The sequence below is a fragment of the Mustela putorius genome, unplaced genomic scaffold (genome assembly GCF_011764305.1).
Source record: "Mustela putorius furo isolate JIRA1106 unplaced genomic scaffold, ASM1176430v1.1 tig00537248_pilon_pilon_pilon, whole genome shotgun sequence".
NCBI lineage: Eukaryota > Metazoa > Chordata > Mammalia > Carnivora > Mustelidae > Mustela > Mustela putorius.
Window position 1 is genome coordinate 10,098,579 of NW_025422387.1, and position 17,850 is coordinate 10,116,428.

The following is a 17,850-nucleotide window of genomic DNA, read 5'->3' on the forward strand; positions in this document are numbered from 1 at the left end:
GTCAGCCGGGATATCTAACTAGAATTACATGGTGGGAGCCCGAGTTAGGGGCTTGATTCCATGTGTCCTGGGGTAACTTAGTATACAGCATACTTATCGAGTGGTTGATCTTATGTTTTATTGTCCCATTCCAACCCCACCACAATCCCTGGCAGTAGATTTAAGCATCTGTCTGATTTCACAGAAAAAGACACTGAGGATCAGAGAGGTCAGTAAGTTGCCCTGAGGCCACTTGCTGATAAGGCAGTGGTGCACGTAAGATCCCACACCAGGTCTGTCTGATATCAGAACCCAGGGCCACCGCTGCACTGGGTGGCATTCCCGAAAGGCTTTACATTACACGGGCTCGCTCAAGGCCTTATTTATTGGTGAGAGTTTTCCATAAACACAAACATGGGGGCCCAACTTGGCCCAGGTTCCCAGATGCCCTCTCGGTTTTAGCACATTCCAGAAAACTTCTCAATCCCGGGGCAGTGGGGATGGTCGGCCACCCTCCACGGGGTCAGGTGTGTGTTTCTGCTTCCCTCGGGACACCCAGGCCAGGTGAAAATTCAGTCTTCTAAGGCTTAGAGACTTTTCAAAGGCATATGGAGAGAGGCAGCAGGATCTCCGGCAGGCAGGTCAGAAAACCTGGTTTTGCCACACATTTGCTGCTTAAACCTGGGCTTCTTTAGATGCTTCCCTCATCCCCTGAAAGCAGGTGGGACTGGTTCGAGTTTCTCCCAAAGTTATCCATCGATTATCCCAATGTCAAGCTTCCATCCATCCATCCATAATATAGCGTTGTGGTTAGCCTCCCGGGCCTGCAAACCCACTTTGCCACTCCAGCTGTGCGACCTTGGGTAAATCACCCGCCTCGCTGTGCCTCAGTTTCCTTATCTGTAAAATGCGGGTAATAATGGGAATCCATTGCACAAGCCAAGCGAAGTATTTATAATGGGGCTTTGGCATACCAGAAGTGCTTGGTAAATATTGGCTAATATTAACGCTCATTTGGGGATGCATTCGTTTCACTCAGTAAATATTAATGGAACACAGTATACTGGACACGAAAATCCTCGTGGCTCCCGCCTTCTCACGGGAAAAAGCCCAGATTCCAAATCCAAATGAACTAACGACCAACTCCTTGCCTTCTGAAGTCAGGATTAAAGAGAGAGAGAGAGAGAGAGGGAAAGAAAGACGGAGAAGCTGTGCCCTCTCCAACACACCAGCCAAAACATACAACCGCTCTGAGGGCCAGCCATAAATCCATCCCCGGGTGAGGGCTCTTCCCAGCTGGCCCGGAGAGCACTGGGTGCGCCAGACAGCCCTCTCTGCACCACTCTTGTAATTGCCCACTGGGTCATCATCCGGCCAGCCTGCTGCCCTCAACCACGTCTCAGCTCGGCACGCAGGGAACAGCAGAAGCAAAAAGCCTTCCCTCCTTCATCCCATGAAGGCTCCGGCCAACAACGCTCCCCTGAGAGTAAACTGCCTTGCCGAGCTGAGAGTGCCAATGCCTTAAATTGTTTTATGTTTTTTGTCTCTGTGAATTAGAAGCTGTTAAGAGAAGGCTGCCCAAGGAAACCAAGATCAAAATATATTCGGTTACAGATGGAGCGGAGAGGTTTCTCATTGCGTTTTTGTTGTTGTTGCTGTTTCCTAAGAGACGGAGCGTGAACTGTTTCTGTTTTTGTTTTTGAAGTCGCTGCTCCATTTGGAACTGGGTTCTTGGAGCCTAAAGGGTGTCAGGGGCACAGCCTCCTGGGTGTGGGGGAGACGTCCCCTCTATAAACATCGCTGCTCAGGCAGCGGGGTTGGCCCAGGCTCTCCCTCACACACATGGTCAAGGGCAACCTTTGGAAGCAGCGAAGATCTCCCACCGGCAGCACCCTACCCCTGTGCCACCAACACTCACTCTACAGCCTTCTCACCTCCCTAGGCCCTGCCAAAGCACATGAACTCTGGAGTTAGCACCTCAAGTACAAATCCTGTATCTGCCCCTCACTGTCTGGGCAAATGCCGTGCCTCAATTTTCTCATCTGCAAAATGGGGAGATTATGGGAACAACTCCTACTGCCACCATCATCACCACCACCCCCCCTGAAGGCCTTAACTGAATAAAATCTAAATTTTGGAGACTTAAGGAAGAGTTTAGTTGAGAAGAAGGGCAGTTGGTTGTATAAGCCAATATCACGAGGAGGAAACTCAAAGGGTGACCTCACACGGAACCCCTAAAGTCGGGAGCTTCCTCTCCAACGCACAACTTCCTTTGCTTCTCCTGGACCAGAGTCGCAGTCAAAGGAGACGTAAGTTAAAGAGAAGAAGAGGTAACAGACATGGCTTGGAAGGACAGTCACATCACAGGGTCTGCGGGAAGCACACGGGTCTGAGAGTCCACGCGAGAATGGGTTTGGACCTGGCTCTACCATTTACCAGCTGAGTGCCCCTGGGAAAGAACCTAAACCTCTCTGATCCTCAGTTTCCTTATCCATGGCATATAAGCCGGTGTCACAATTGTCATGTTTGTCTTCACGTTAGTAATGAGCTTGAGTTGCAATCATGCATGTACAGCGGCCACCACCGTGAGGCTCTCCATGAGTCTATTATCACATTATTAAACCCCGGCTCACTACGGAGCCTTATTCTCTACACACGAACACTGAGCACTTTTATGAGACACACAGTGGCAGCTCGGCCTCTCAGAGTCAGCATGATAGAAGCTGATTGGGGAGAAATTAAGAAATTTGGGGAGTTGAAAACGAAGGCGTCATTTTCATCGTGAAAAGAAAATGCTGTGAGTTACAGCATGATCGGCAGCATGAAGGACAGTCACCTCATTTGAGATGTCAACCCCCAAGAGAAAGTGGGGGGGACCCTCTCTGGCCGGGCGGAGGAGGCCTGAACTCACAGTCTAACTCAGGTGAGCCGACAAGTCCAGACAGATTCGAGGGATCCAGTCCTGCCTCTTGTATTTCTTCTCGATTTTTCTGTCTTTGGGTCAGAAAGAAAACCCATCAGAGAAGCGGACTTCTCATTGTCCTCCATGGTTGCTAGAAGCGTGGCATTAACCTTCCCGTAATCAACGGCTCTGCTCAGAGCTCCAGCCCAGGTGGGTGATGAACAAGACAGACGGGATGGTTTGAGCCACTTCCCTCCCCGGCTTCCACAAAGAGGAAGACCATTCAGTGGCTTTGAAAGGGTTCTGCTCGCTAGGGGTTCGGTGTACCTGGAAAGAGAGACAGGAGTCACCTGCGGAAGATAACTGGAAGACCCCTACGTTTGCACCAGGCAATGACAACCTGCAAAGGAACAGAAAGGTCACTAGTCGCTCATAGAGGGAAACGTAGTCAATATCAAAGACTGGCCTTTATTCTAAGATTCTGTTCTTTCTACATGGACTGTTTTGCAAAGATTTCCTACATGGACTGTTTTGGAACATGAATGGCTAATGCCCGCCAGCCTCTTCTCTCCTTCTCCCGCGTACTAAAAGGTTTCAGGCCATTCATGTGGTGGGTGTCTATCACAACTTGGCCTCTGGAGGACAGGCCTCCATTTGCTGGACAGACAGAGGACAGGGTGGGAGGGGGACTTTCCGATGCTGCATCTGAAAAAGGGAGGGAAATGCTGCCACCGGGCAGGAGGATGGGGAAGGGGAGGGACAAAAGGGACAGGAGGGTAAGGGGTCCGCAAGGCACCACGCTGGAGCCGGGTGGGAAGGAAGATGGACTTACTCTTCTTGAAGCGGAGCTCATCTCAGGACTGGAATACTGAGTCACAGTTTTGATCAAGGTGTGCATTTACGAACTGATGGCTCCTGCAGACAGCGATGGGTATTTTTCTATTTGTTTGTTTGTTTGTTTGTTTGGGGGGGAATGGTTGGTTTTATTTTTTATTCACATATAATGTATTGTTTGCTTTAGGGGTACAGGGCTGTGATTTGTCAGTCTTACAGAATTCACAGCGCTCACCGTAGCACATACCCCGCCGGTATCCATCCCCCAGCCACTCCCCATCTCCCTTACCCCTCCCCTCCAGCAACCCTCAGTTTGTCTCCTGAGAATAAGAGTCTCTTACGGCTTGTCTCCCTCTCTGGTTCTGTCTTGTTTCATTTTCCCCTCCCTTCCCCTATGATCCTCTGTCTTGTTTCTCAAATTCCTCATATCAGGGAGACCATATGATAATTATCTTTCTGTGATTGACATTTCGCTCAGCATAATACCCTCTAGTTCCATCCACGTTGCTGTAAATGGCAAGTTTTGTTGTTGTTTTTTTTTTTTGAGCAGACAACGATGTTCAAAATATTACTTAATTTGGCAAAAGACACAGTTGGCAACGCGATGCCAATCTCCCAGTGAGTTTTAGAATCACATTGCTTGTGACATTCCAAGGTTGACGAAGCATTGCTTGGACATGTGAAGTTGATTTTTCTCCAAGCCTTGTTCCTTTTATTCTGGGTATGAGGGGGTCTCTTCCTGAAAGAAAATAGGCGGATAAGCCACCTTCTGAATTTCATTAAAATAAACAATCTCTTAGTAATTTTTTAAAAGCTGATTATTGACTTATGAAAGTCTATATGATGCCAGATTTGGGGATAATGGGAATGGAAATGAACAGTTAATGTTTGGGAGTTACTTCCACGGGGCAGGCAAGGGCTAATGCACTTTGTGCCTTACTTAGGGGGCAGGAAAGAAGGTAATGAGTCTTTTCGTAGAGGGGAAATTGCGATTGATGGAATGGGGAGGGAAGAGGGGAAGGAATCAAGAATGAGTCCCAGATTTTTGTTCTAAACTACTGGATTCACTGTAGGGCATTCCTTAAGCTAAGGAAGGTTACGTAAGGGGAAAATAGAGAGCTGCCACTTTAGACCAGTAGGGCTCCCAGTGCCTCAGATATCCAAGCCCCAACGGCCAAAAACTAGGATTTCAAGTCCAGGAGAGACACAAAATGAAGAGACTTGGAGTTTACCATCAACTCTTTAGAGAGCTCCTGGGAATACAGAACCCTGTGTGGAGCCCCGCCCACCATCTCATTACCCTCCATGGCTGGTCCACCCTCAAGGCGTTCCTGCAGAAACAGAAACCTCCCTGCGGAGGAGTTACTCTTAATGTCTAGTCACGTGACTCTCCGTAGATAAGCTTGAGAATAAGAGGAACCATAACCAATAGCTGCTCAGGACCTATGGCTTCCCAAGCTGCTTTACATACTAGATCCCATTTTTGTAACTGGATTCTTTGGGTTGCAAATGACAGGGAGCGGATTCAAATGAGCTGAAACAAAATGGAATGCATTGGGGTGGTGTGTTTGCCCAGTTCCTACAGGAAGCAGAAGCCAAGACAGAATTGGGCAGTGAGAAGATCTACTAGGGAGGTATATGTGAAGGTCAAAAGACTAGACCAGGGAGAGCCTTCAGACCCTGACACTCTGGTCTGGCAGCCGGAAGAAGAGAGAGGAAAGGAAACAGGATTGGGTAGAAAGAGCCTCAGATGGTAGGGTAGTTCCAATCAAGCTTCAGAGTTTGAGACCAATGGAAGCCCCAGAGTGAAGAGAAATGGTCCTGTTCTGGGACCCCCACCAAGCTTAGTGATTGGCTGGAGCAGCCCAAGGGACAGGGTGGCTTCCCAGTGAACACTGGCAGATTCTAAGTTGCAAACATTTGAGGCTTCCAACCATGATACTCACGGTGGGGAGACCTGAGTGGCACACCCCCGTGGTGCCTCAGGTAACCAAGAAAGAAGCGTTAGGCATAGCAGAATCCAAAGTTCTATTAGAATATGTCCTTAGACTCCTCCTTTTTCTGTCTCTGTCTGTCATTCTGTCTGTCTAACTCCCATATCTTCATTCCTCCCCATTGACTTCACATTTCTTATGGGCCTAATTGACATAAAAACCAAAGATGGCTCTCAGCAGTACGAGGCTTAGATTATTCCCAGAGTAGCTCATAATTTCTAAAGGAGGGAAACCCACTGCCTCCCAGCATCGCCCCTGATCTCAGCAAAGGACTCATGTGTTCACCCTGAATCAATCCACCACATCCAAGAGGATGTGCAGGCCTTAAATAGCCAGGCCGAATAGGGAAAGACTCTTTGAAGTCTCTTATGAGCTTAATATACTGTAAAACTTATGAGTTTTAAAAGAATATTATATGAAAAATTTCGATGTGTTGTAATACACTGTGGGATAGAGTGACTTCTGGACATAAATGTGTTTACACTTCTATTTTTATACATATCATGTGGTCTAATGGTTTGAGAAATAAAACTAAAACCAGAAATCACTGGTAATTTCCACCCCCCAGGTATTAACTTCCCAAAAGACATACAAAGCCAAGATTTTAATGTAAAATGTTTTTTAACTGTGCTTTGTAGTTTGATTTAAGGCAACGTGAAAATAATGGTTTTCATTTGGGGTCACCTGAAGAACCCATTTTAATTTGCTTTTGGAGAAGTCCATTTTCTAAATTGATGCAGTAGTGCTACAACGGTGTGCAAATACCTTTTTGGTAATAAAAGCTGTCTTATTTACCTCTAAAAAAAAAAAAAAATCTCTGGAAAACATTTAGTACTATGAAACTCTTCCCAACATGGGGCAAAGAAGAGCCGTCCAGAAGACCGGATCATCAAGAATAGTAATAGACATCTACCATCACCTTCCAGGCAAGTGGGAAATCAGGGGTAAAGATAAATTCTTCATCTGGAAGGAACACGCAGAGCAGGCTGGGTGAGCACCCTTTCCTTTAGTGGACCACCAGATGAAGGTTGGTTTGGCCACAATTACACCAAGGTTCACTTTTCTAGGGCACCGGCTCAGATGTAAGGGGAACAATAAAATTCTCAAAACAATGTCAGTGGAAAAATCTCAGGAATCCCAAATCTAAACTTCAGCAGTGGTAACTTCCATTTGCAAATGACATATTTTCCTGATTAAAGGCGTGGGCTGTGGAATTCTCACCCCGCCCAGCTCTGCTACCTTCCTACTGCACGGGCCAAGATGAGGACCTGCTTGCTCCTTCGTGTCAAAATGAAAAGGGGAGAGGGAGTTTTGATTTTATAATAAGGCCATCATAAGAACTAGTGGAGACCATGAAGGCACCCAGCACTGTGCCTGGAACAACTTCGGTGTTTGATATTTTTAAAGCTCAAAGAGCCCATGCATTCAGCGAACGTTGGCTTTCTGCCCTCTGACACCAGGCAGCCATGCCAGCAAGCTTGAAAAAGCCTTTTGCTTCATAATCCAATAATCCCGTGGAGTCCTAGGAGGGGAAGGGAACAGGTTCCAAGCCCAACAGGCTATTTTTGGAGATGAAACATCATCCCATTATTTGCAGAAGAAAAAGGGGATGGGGCAGAGAGTGGTTCTTCATGTTAACCTATGCCTACAGTTAATAGCGCCTTGGGGAAGGTTCCATTAGGCGGAGAGAGATGTTTCAACATCCTAGAACACAAAGCACCTTTACAATTGTCCTTGATTTATTACATCTCCAAGGCTGTCTTCTGACTCCAACCACAATCTGTTTAGGTCTGCCCGAGTTTCTGCTCATGTAGATTCAAGGGCATGGCCACAGTCCTGTGTGGATGGAGGGTCCCAGGGACTCTCAGGTTGCCTGTTTTTAGCTCGGCCCCACTTGGGGGGACCCAGGGAAGACTCTGAATTCCTTCAGCATTTGTGTCTTGATTCTTTTAGAATCTCACTTGGCTAATCTAGATACTGTTTTAGGGCAACAATTTCAAAAAGGAAAACAAGGATCTAAAGAGAGCTCATCTTCAAAGATCACGGTCCGTGCCCCAGCTTGCTGACAGGAGGCAGTGAAGCACGGGCCTTCTCTGTGTTCTGACAAAATAAAGCCAACGGTGAAGAAGTGCTCCCTTAGCAAGTCTGGGTGGGAGGAGCCCACTGTCGACCCGGGCAGATGGGAAGTCAGTGCCACACCTCAACTTTCCATGCAGAGCTGCACAAACACCGGGCGGCTCAGCCCAATGTCACGGTCACACTGGGTCCTGGATTGAAGAGTCTGCACCACTTCCGAGAAAAGGTTAGGTCCAAACAGCGATCTCTAAGCTTGGAGCATGGAAACACATAATTGGAATAATTCTTACAATTCTGGAGTGATTGATATGTGTGAGGCTATGGACCTCCTTTAATCCAAGCAGATTAAATAATGAAACTGAAACTCCAAACACAGAAGGAAACCGGCCCAGGAGCTCCACTCCTAGCTGTGCTCCCAACAGAAGTGACAGCACAGGTCATGAGAAAATAAGCACAGGAATGTTCCTAACATGTTTATTTACAATAGCCAAACCCCCGAAATGGTGGAGACACGCATCTAGAGAACGGATGAGGACGCGGTGTTACGTTCACACAATGGAATACGTTGTCAAAATAAGAAATGAACTGTTGCTATGCACACAGCCACCCCGATGGAACTCACAGGTATCACAGGGAGTGAACTGAGACACACACGGGAGAGTCTCTTCTGTATGATCCTGTGTATGCGAATTTCAAGGACAGACAAAATTAGCCAATGGAAGACGGAAGTCAGAATAATGATCGTCTCTTGTTGGGAGTATATAGATCCAGAAGCAGCATGAGAGAACACTGAGGGATGCTATCTCCTGATGTAGGTGGTGATTACACACACATACACACACACACACACACACACGTGATATATATATATATATATATATATATATATATATTACATATATATCTACCCATAATCACCGAACATTCATTCACGCACTCTAAGACTCAACTTTTCCTGTTATACCTCTGTAAATTTGCAAAGAATGAAGGGAGAGGGAGGGGAGGAAGCAAAAGGACCTGCCCAAATTCCCACAGCTAGTGAACAGCAGGAATGGAGTTTGACCTCAGATCTACCTGGATCCAGGGCACACTCTAACTACTGGGCTAGCCTGCCTCGTAGCTGGGTTGGTGTTAACTATTGAATAAACATCTGCTGATGGATGACACCGTGTCTCTTTATGGAAACGCAGCCGCATTAGCTCACTGGCATTCAAGATTTAGATCCTGGTGAATTCCCTCTGACCTCTCCTATTATCCTCTTCAATGTCTCTCGTGGTTCTCGATGAGGAAAATTTAGCTCCAGTGAGGCTATAATGAGCTTCCACAGCAGGCTGAAGCTTCGTGGTGAATCTGGCCTCCTGTTCTTCGGCCATCATCAAGGGAATGTGGACAAGAAGAACAAAGACACGTATTGATCCTCGTTCATTATTTAAATGCATATGGCGGCAGGCAGCTCTGCTCAATAAAACCCTGACAGAGACGCCTCAGGCCTGAGTGATGGCCCCGGCAACACCCACAGGCTCCTCAAGGGGCCTGAGACTCAGTTTCTCCAATGAAAAAAATGGGAGTGTTGGTAGACCCATCCCATCAAACCAGATGCCTGGGGAGGCTGTCCGGGTTTTATTTCCGATGTTTGACAGGTACTTGGGTGCATCTGTATTTGTGGAGTGAGAGAAGTAGTCAGTCATTTTTCTCCTGCTTGGTTTAATTTAAAAAGAGTATCCAAAATACTGTGGGTTTATTAGAATTTCAGCCTGTTCATAGAAGGAGCATCGAGGGCAGAATTCCAACCCCAACGGCAGACTCGTTTTCATCTTCGTTCTGCTGTCAACATGATGAGGTTGGGCAAATGCTTTGTCTCTAAATCCCAGTTTCCATTTCTGAAACTGGAGAGACTATTCACATACAACCCAAGGGCTATTGTGACGTGAAGTGAGTTCTAATGCCCATTGCAGGGCTTGATACAAACTGCTCTTTCAATAGGTAAGTTGTTCTAGTGCCAGCGATGACTGGATAATGCTGACGATGATGACCAGGACAGCTGATATTATGTACTCTGAGTCCCCCTTTAGCACTGCAACTAACCAGGTAAAAGAATGAGCCATCTTTGAGATTTATATTTAAGTAAAAATCAACCCTAACACACTTACAGTGTATTACAAAGAATCTTTCTGGTTCTTTGCTTTTCCAACCTACTCACACATAGCCAAGCTTGGGCTCTCCCGCCATTATCCGCCCCCCCCCCCCACTTAACCCTCATTATTGGCATGACATCCAGCTGATGAGGTAGCTGGTGGGGTGAGGGCAGGGCATCTATTCTCTCAGACCTCTGAGCCCCAAACCTCTCCCCATAGTAACTGAGCAGGTGAAATACTGAGGGTTCCAGGTTCATCTCCATTTTGAAGAAGTTTAGGGAAGGAGAAGGTGGTTCATCGAAGCAAGGACAAGATGTCTGCAGCATCTTCCAGCCTGGAAGAATTTGGGAGCACGTCCTAGAAAGAGGCCGGACAACTCTTCAAACTCTGGGGGTTCAATGTCTAGAGAGCCCAAATCTTCAGGGACATCCACCTAGATGTCACTATCCCATATGTCAGGATCCTAGATCTTCCCAACCACGACCCTGGCATTATCAGAAAAGATTTGCCATCGCTAAGCACTTAACCCTTTCTGGGGCTCTGCAACTCTATCAGACTCTCAATCTGATTTCCACCTGTGTTCTCTCAAACACTGCAGGAAATACAGGTCTCCTTGCAACGTGGTAAAAGGGCTCTTAGCTCTCACACATAGCCTTCAACTGTTTTTTTGTTTTTTTTTTAAGATTTTATTTATTTATTTGACATACAGAGTTCATAAGTAGGCAGAGAGGTAGGCAGAGAGAGAGGAGGAAGCAGGCTCCCTGCTGAGCAGAGAGCCCAATGTGGGGCTCAATCCCAGGACCCTGGGATCCTGACCTGAGCCGAAGGCAGAGGCTTTAACCCACTGAGCCACCCAGGTGCCCCACCTTCAACTGTTTTTACTGGCCATCAGCTTCTTAATAGTCCTTTTCAGAGCACCAAGGTAACTTGGCAATAACCAGCCAATTCCACTGTCCTAGAAAGCACTGTGCCTTCATATCTTTCAAATCCCCAAACCGTTGCTCTGGCAATGATGTCCCCTCCACTGATATGTTTTCCTTGGTCACCACATGTGAAATCTTCAGTGATGGGGCTGCTGCCTTGCATTAGGGACTGTCAGTGACACTCATCCCACTTGAAAGGAAGTCCTCTTTGTCAACCGGGCTGTGAGGGGGACCAATCCCAAATCCCCTTCTTCCCCTCTGCTTTCTCGGATCACTCTTGGTATCAGCTGTGTTCGTTTGGGTCCCCCCAAAACATAGACACTATGATAAGAACAGACCTGCTAGAGATTCGCCAGGGAAGTGTCTGAACAATGAAGGAGAGGGAGCAGGAAAAAGCAGGGAGATTCTTCAGACCATGATGGAGGTCCAACACTCATGGAAAAAGAGAACAAAGGAAGCAGAATGAGGGAGGAAGGGTCTCGGACTGCAGCTCAGTTCCAGAATATTTTGGCCAGGCCAATGACGAGTCCTCGAACCAAAGGCGCCTAGTAGAGGAGATGCACATCCCACAGGAACAGCCCTCATTGCTTTCCCCTGAAAGGGCTGTTACTGGCTGAGACAATCCCACGGAAGCACGAGCTCCATGCAGACACGGTGCGGGATTCAGAAGGAAGGCAGCTGGGACCTTCGGTCCATAATATGTCCCATAGCGAGAGATCTGAGTGGTGCGTTTTCAAAGCCACCCAGACCGATAAACCCCAACTAACCTGGAATGCCTACTAAATGTCCCAAAATGTACTATACTGAAGATATAATGATGACTGAGACACACATGGCTTCCGTTCTTGAAGTCTAATGAGAAATATTAACATATATACACGTAATATACAGAAATAGATGTTATACATGTAATATTGAATCAGGATACAATTTAATAAATTATTTATATATATATTAATATATAGTATTTATTATATATAACATAAATACAAATATGCATATAATATATTTATTTATAATTATTTATCAAGTATAAATGTATTGCCCTATATGAGATAATGTATTTGTATACAAATATTAAAATATAATTGCAAGCCAAGATCAACGTTCAAAGGGGAAAGAGCACAATTTCATGGATATAGAGAACAAAGTCATCTGCCACAGGACATGGGGTCAAGGGACATTTCCCCAGAGTGGGGATGCTTACACTGAGGTCAGAATGACAAGTTAGAGTTACCGAGGTACATGGGAGAGGAGGGAGAGAAAATTCTAGATAGACGGAACAGCATTGTGGGAGGAGAAGGGCACCTTCAAGGAAAAGAACCCACAACGGCTGCAGCCCAGGATGCAAGAGGGGGGTGTTAAGTCACAAAGCTAGGGACATGGACGGGACAAGCCTGTGTAGCATAAACACTGTGAAGGATCTTCATTTTTGTCCTAAGCACCATGGAAACGCAGTGACGGCTGAAGATGTCATTAGAGCTTTAAAAAGACAGCTGTGCCTACAGAGCAGGGAGAGCGCCAGAACGGGGCACCGTGGACATGAAGCGAAACTGGAGGCCAGCCAGGTGCTAAATGATGGTAACTGGGACTAAAGTGGTGGCGGGAGACGAAAGGAATGAGGTTCTAGAATGTGTCTTCCACTAAGGCAAGGACCCGAGGGAACAAACAGTCTGGGAGGATAGGGCTTGGGTGATGACTTCAGTTCAAAGTGTTACGGTTCTGGTGTCTTGAGATGCCCACGTGGAGATGGGCAGGGGCATCTGGTTATATTCCCTGGAGCTCAATGCAGCTGCCTGGGAGACAGATGGAAATTTGAGAACCACTAGTACAGAAATGGCACTGAACCCACAGAAGTGAAGTCACCTTGAGAGCGAATCGAGGGACTCAGCCCGGAGGACCTCCACTATCTAAAGTCTGGGTTGAGGAGGACAAGGCAGGGGGATGGAGGAGAGTAGCCGGAGAGGAAGGGTAATGCAGGAGATTAATGGGAAATTCTGAAATTATTCAAACCAAGTGAGGAGCTACATCAAGAGGAGAGTGTAGGGGCACCTGGGTGGCTCCGTGGGTTGAGGCCTCTACTTTCGGCTCAGGTCATGGTCCCAGGGTCCTGGGATCGAGCCCCGCATCCGGCTCTCTGCTCGGCTGGGAGCCTGCTTCCTGTTCTTTCTCTCTGCCTGCCTCTCTGCCTGCTTGTGATCTCTGTCTATCAAATAAATAAATAAAATCTTAAAAGAGAGAAGATTAAAAAAAAAAAAAAGAGGAGAGTGTATTTGTTTGTGTCATATGCTGCTGACGGGTCACATCACTGGAGAAAGAGAGCATCCACTGGATGGGCCCGTATGAGAAGCATGCCCACTGGACTCAGCAGCATCATGGAGGAGTTCAAGGACAGTATGGAGATGGGTGTGGATGGACACGGGTGATGTAAGTCAGACTGGAGAGAGTTAAGAGTGAGAGGGGAGAAAATACAGACAATGAACCTAGAAAACGCTACCCGAAAATTGCCATTGAAAGTGATACCCATCCTTGGGTTGTCTGGTCTGAGGAAGTATGCATTATGTTTCTATTATCCCATATGTAGTTCTGAAAAAGAAAAGAAGTAAAGTCTCTGCATACATCTTTCTATCTAACTTTGAGGCTTGAACTTCATTTGCTGCTGAGTTCAGACCTAACATACGTACACACATTCACTCACACACACATGCATGAGCACATACACATTTTAAGATACTTATATACAAGCCCATAATTCTTCCTGGACATCAAATAGCTCTTTACAGGCTCCATTTGGATGACCTAAGTATACTACAAATTAAACAGAAATATAAGGATTAAATTTCCCTCGAAGTACCACAGCTTTGAGGAAAAAAAAGAAGGAAGAAAGAAATGCCTGGATGATCATGCTGTGGTTTTTCCTTTGCTTTATGATTCCAAAACTTTACAAATACAGTCTTAAAGAGCCTGTCAGACCCATATGACATCAGCCACCACATCCCACCGACGCCTCCCCCTGAAGCATCTTCTCCGGGCTGTCCTCTGTGGGCAAGAAGGAAGTGGGATGACAAATCCATGTTCTCATGTTTTGATGAGTGGAAGCAGAGCCTTGCAGACTAGCTGAATTCTTAGAGGAAAGAATTCAGACACAACAGTCTTTGTTTTCATCTGAGAGCCGTGTATTCATGATGAATGGGGAGTGACCGAGACTGAAAAGGACAGTACGATCTCGTAGTTCCCTAGCTCCTTTGCGTGACACCATGGTAATGGACAGCTGCTGTTTTAGCTTTGTCCGTAACAACTTGCCCCTTCAGTGGGAATGAGCCTCTCCCCCCAGTCCATGTGGTTAAAGACCCTCATCTCTGTGGTACATATGGAAAGCAGACACCGCCAAGCAAAGCAGCGCATCCCAATAGATGTTGGTTCAGAGATGGGCAAGTGACAATGGAAAGGCATTCAAAGAAGTAACTCTAGGTCTTTTCTTGGGTCTACTGGAAAAAAAGGAGCTCCCTTTCTGGTGTACTTCAAGCCAGGAGAGTCATCTATAAACCTGGCAACGTTGGGACACCTGGGTGGCTCAGTCGGTTGGGCGTCTGCCTTCAGCTCAAGTCATGATCCCAGGGTTCTGGAACTGAGTCCCATATTGGGGACCTTGCTCAGCGGGGAGCCTGCTTCTCCCTCTGCTACTCCCCCTGCTCATGCTCTCTCTGACAAATAAATAAATAAAATATTTAAAAACAATAAACCTGGCAATGTTGGTGCCATCTGGTCAGGTTAATATGAAGGGTAAACCTGCCTGAGAACAGAGCCCACACAAAGGGAAGCAGAAACGAAGAGTAAAGAGTGTACAACTAAGCTTCTAATCCATCATCTGAGCCCGTGAATGCAGACACACCTAAATGCAAATCTGTCAACTGATTTTTCCCCCCAGTAACTTAAGCCTACAAATTCCTTTATACCTTATCCTACTCAGTTGGGATTCTGTTGTCTTTGACTGACAGCCATGATTGACCCAGCCCCTTCTCAGGTGCCCACAATATGATGAGATACCTAATATTTGTGGAAACCATGTCTGTCTTCACTGTGCCCATGGATTAACTACAACAGGGATGGATGTTTGCATCTGGGCCATTATTCACGCTTGCACAGAACGCCTTTGCCAAGGGCAGATATTCAGAGTGCCATCCTACGTGCGACAACTGGTCCATCCCCATGATATACACACTGATAAATATCTAGCATGTCACCTAGGTGATCACATCAATACCACAAACCCAAGCTGGGGTGGACCAAAGACAGAGGCCATAAAGCACATTTGTACAGACAACCAAGAGAGACCCCTCCAAGCTACACATGGGTTTGAAGCTGGGACTCGTGTTCCAAGGCTCTTTGCATCTCCCTGTGTTTTATATAGAATGTTAAGATACAATATATTCTCCTCTTATTATTTATCAGAAACTGAGCTAAGGGATTTACATGCAACAACAAACCATAGGAGGTCGGTTTCAACACCCCTTCATTTTGCATATAGGGAAGCTGACACTCAGTGGGTGTAAGTTTGTTTCACAAGGAAGTAGCAAAAACAGGATTTGAACTCAGATCAGCCTTCTCACAAAAAATATGTATGGCTTCTATCCTTAAGAATCTAGTTGCAGAGACAGGCTATCTGATCCTTTGCTAATCAAAGCATAGCTGAAGACATAGACTAGGGTCTGTCCCTTGCCAAAGCAGTGTTCTTCACTGTTACAGTCCCTCAGGCCATGGCTCTGCACACATGGGCTCCAAGAAATCACATTCCCACGGACATGGCATGCGAAACACAGCCAAGCCCATGCGAGTGCCCAGAGTGAATCTGTTCCACTCTGTTACCAGATGACATCAGCAACCAAGCCACAAAACCTAGAAATTAATTCCTATGTTAATCACACACCCCAAAATATCTACTGTCAAGTTTGAGGTCTGGGAGCATCTCATCCCTCAAAAAACATCATTTCCAGGGTCTACAGTAAACATGCTTGAAACATTAGATACATTTCTGAAACTGAAAGACCTCACAGAGGGGCGCCTGGGTGGCTCAGTAGGTTAAAGCCTCTGCCTTTGACTCAGGTCATGATCCCAGCGTCCTGGGATCAAGCCCCACATCAGGCTCTCTGCTCAGCAGGGAGCCTGCTTCCCATTCTTTCTCTCTGCCTGCCTCTCTGCCTACTTGTGATCTCTGTCAAATAAATAAATAAAATCTTAAAAAAAAAAAAAAAGAAAGACTTCATAGATCATGATTAGGGTAAAAATCCCTAGTTTTTCAAGATCCACAACCCCCCCCCTGGAATCCTGGATTTTATTTCAATTTTCTGAGATATCTAAAACTCCGTTTCTCGGTCCAGGCTCTAAGTCAGTCTCTGCTCTTACACATTCTGTTCAGGAGGGTGATAAACACAAAAACCCCACGTGCGCCTAATGCCATATTTTAAATACATCTCCAAAAAGTTGGATGATGACCAGACCTTCTCCCATTCTGGTTCAAGAAGCCTGTGTTTACTTAACTGATACATAATAAGCCCATTTGCTTTTACCTTTAACCTCTTAAAACGCTCTGTGGTTTTCGTAGATTTCCTTTTCACATGTGCTGTGATACCCGCTTCCATTTTCATTATATATGAAAGCTGTGTACTTTCCATCAAGCCCCAGGTTGTTGTTGGTTTTTTTTTTTTTTTTTTTCCAGTAAGAATCCATTTAAGATTATTTCAAAGCTAAGTAGAATCTCTCTCCAAAAGCTAAGGAAGTTTTTTACCCCCCCATTCCTTATGACGAAATCATTGTAAAATGTGATGGAGGTGTGAGCCTCTGCAATATTCGTTTGAAGAACAAAGATCTTCAATGGTTCGGTTTCTAGTGGCCACCACTGTATCAGTCGAGGTAGGATGGATTTTGCTGCAGTAACAAACAAGCCCCAGTTTCAGGGCCTTAAAACAGCAAAACTCGGTTTCTCCTGCACAGTCTATTTTTATCACAGGTCGGCTAAGGACTCTGTCCCTTGTATCCTCACTCTGGTACCAGGTTGATGAAGCAACCAACATTGCAGGTTACCAGCCTCATGGGTTACCATGGCAGAGAGAAAGACAGATGTGGTAAATCGCATACTGGCTTTAAAATTTCCATCCCGGGGTGCCTGGGTGACTCAGTTGATTCAACGTTCAACTCCTGATTGTGGCTCAGGTCATGATCTCAGTGTCCTGGGATTGAGCCCAACATTGGACTCCATACTCAGCGTGGAGTCTGCTTGTCCCTCTTCCTCCCCCCGCTTTACTCTCTCTGTCTCTTAAATAAATAGATAAATAAAATCTTTAATAATAATAATAAATAAAATAAGACTTCCATCCAGAAGTGACACATCATTTCTACTTATATTTTGTGGCCAAAGTAAGTCATCTGGCCATGGCTACTCCTAATTCCAAGCAGCAGGGAAATGCAAAAGCCTCCCAAATCAAGGTCAAGAAAAATGGAGCAGCTAGGGGGACCTCCACTATCACCACACCACGCCATCTGGGAGGAAGGTGTGCATGACAACAATGACTGTAACTCATCTTTATTGAGCACTTACTATATGCCCATATCAGTTTAGACATTTTGTATGTTTTGTCTCATTTAATCTTCAGGACAACCTTTTGAGATTGGTAACTTCACCCCACTCCACTTTCAAGATGAGGACACTGAGCAACAGGAGACATGAGTCCCTTGCCCAAGGTCAGCTACCTAGTAAAAGGCTGTGCTGAGACTTGAATGCTGGTAGGTAGCCTGGCTGCAGATCCTGTGCTCCCAGCAGTCCCCCAATGCCTCCCACTGCTACTGTGGCTACTACGACTCATACCATGCTCTTAGCATCATTTTCCTCATTCCCGACTTTCACGACTCCTGTGGGGGATAACTGAAAACATAAAAGCAAAACTGCCTCCCTGATGTAGAGATTATACACTCTCTGGTTGGATGGACACTTAGAAATGACCAATAAAATG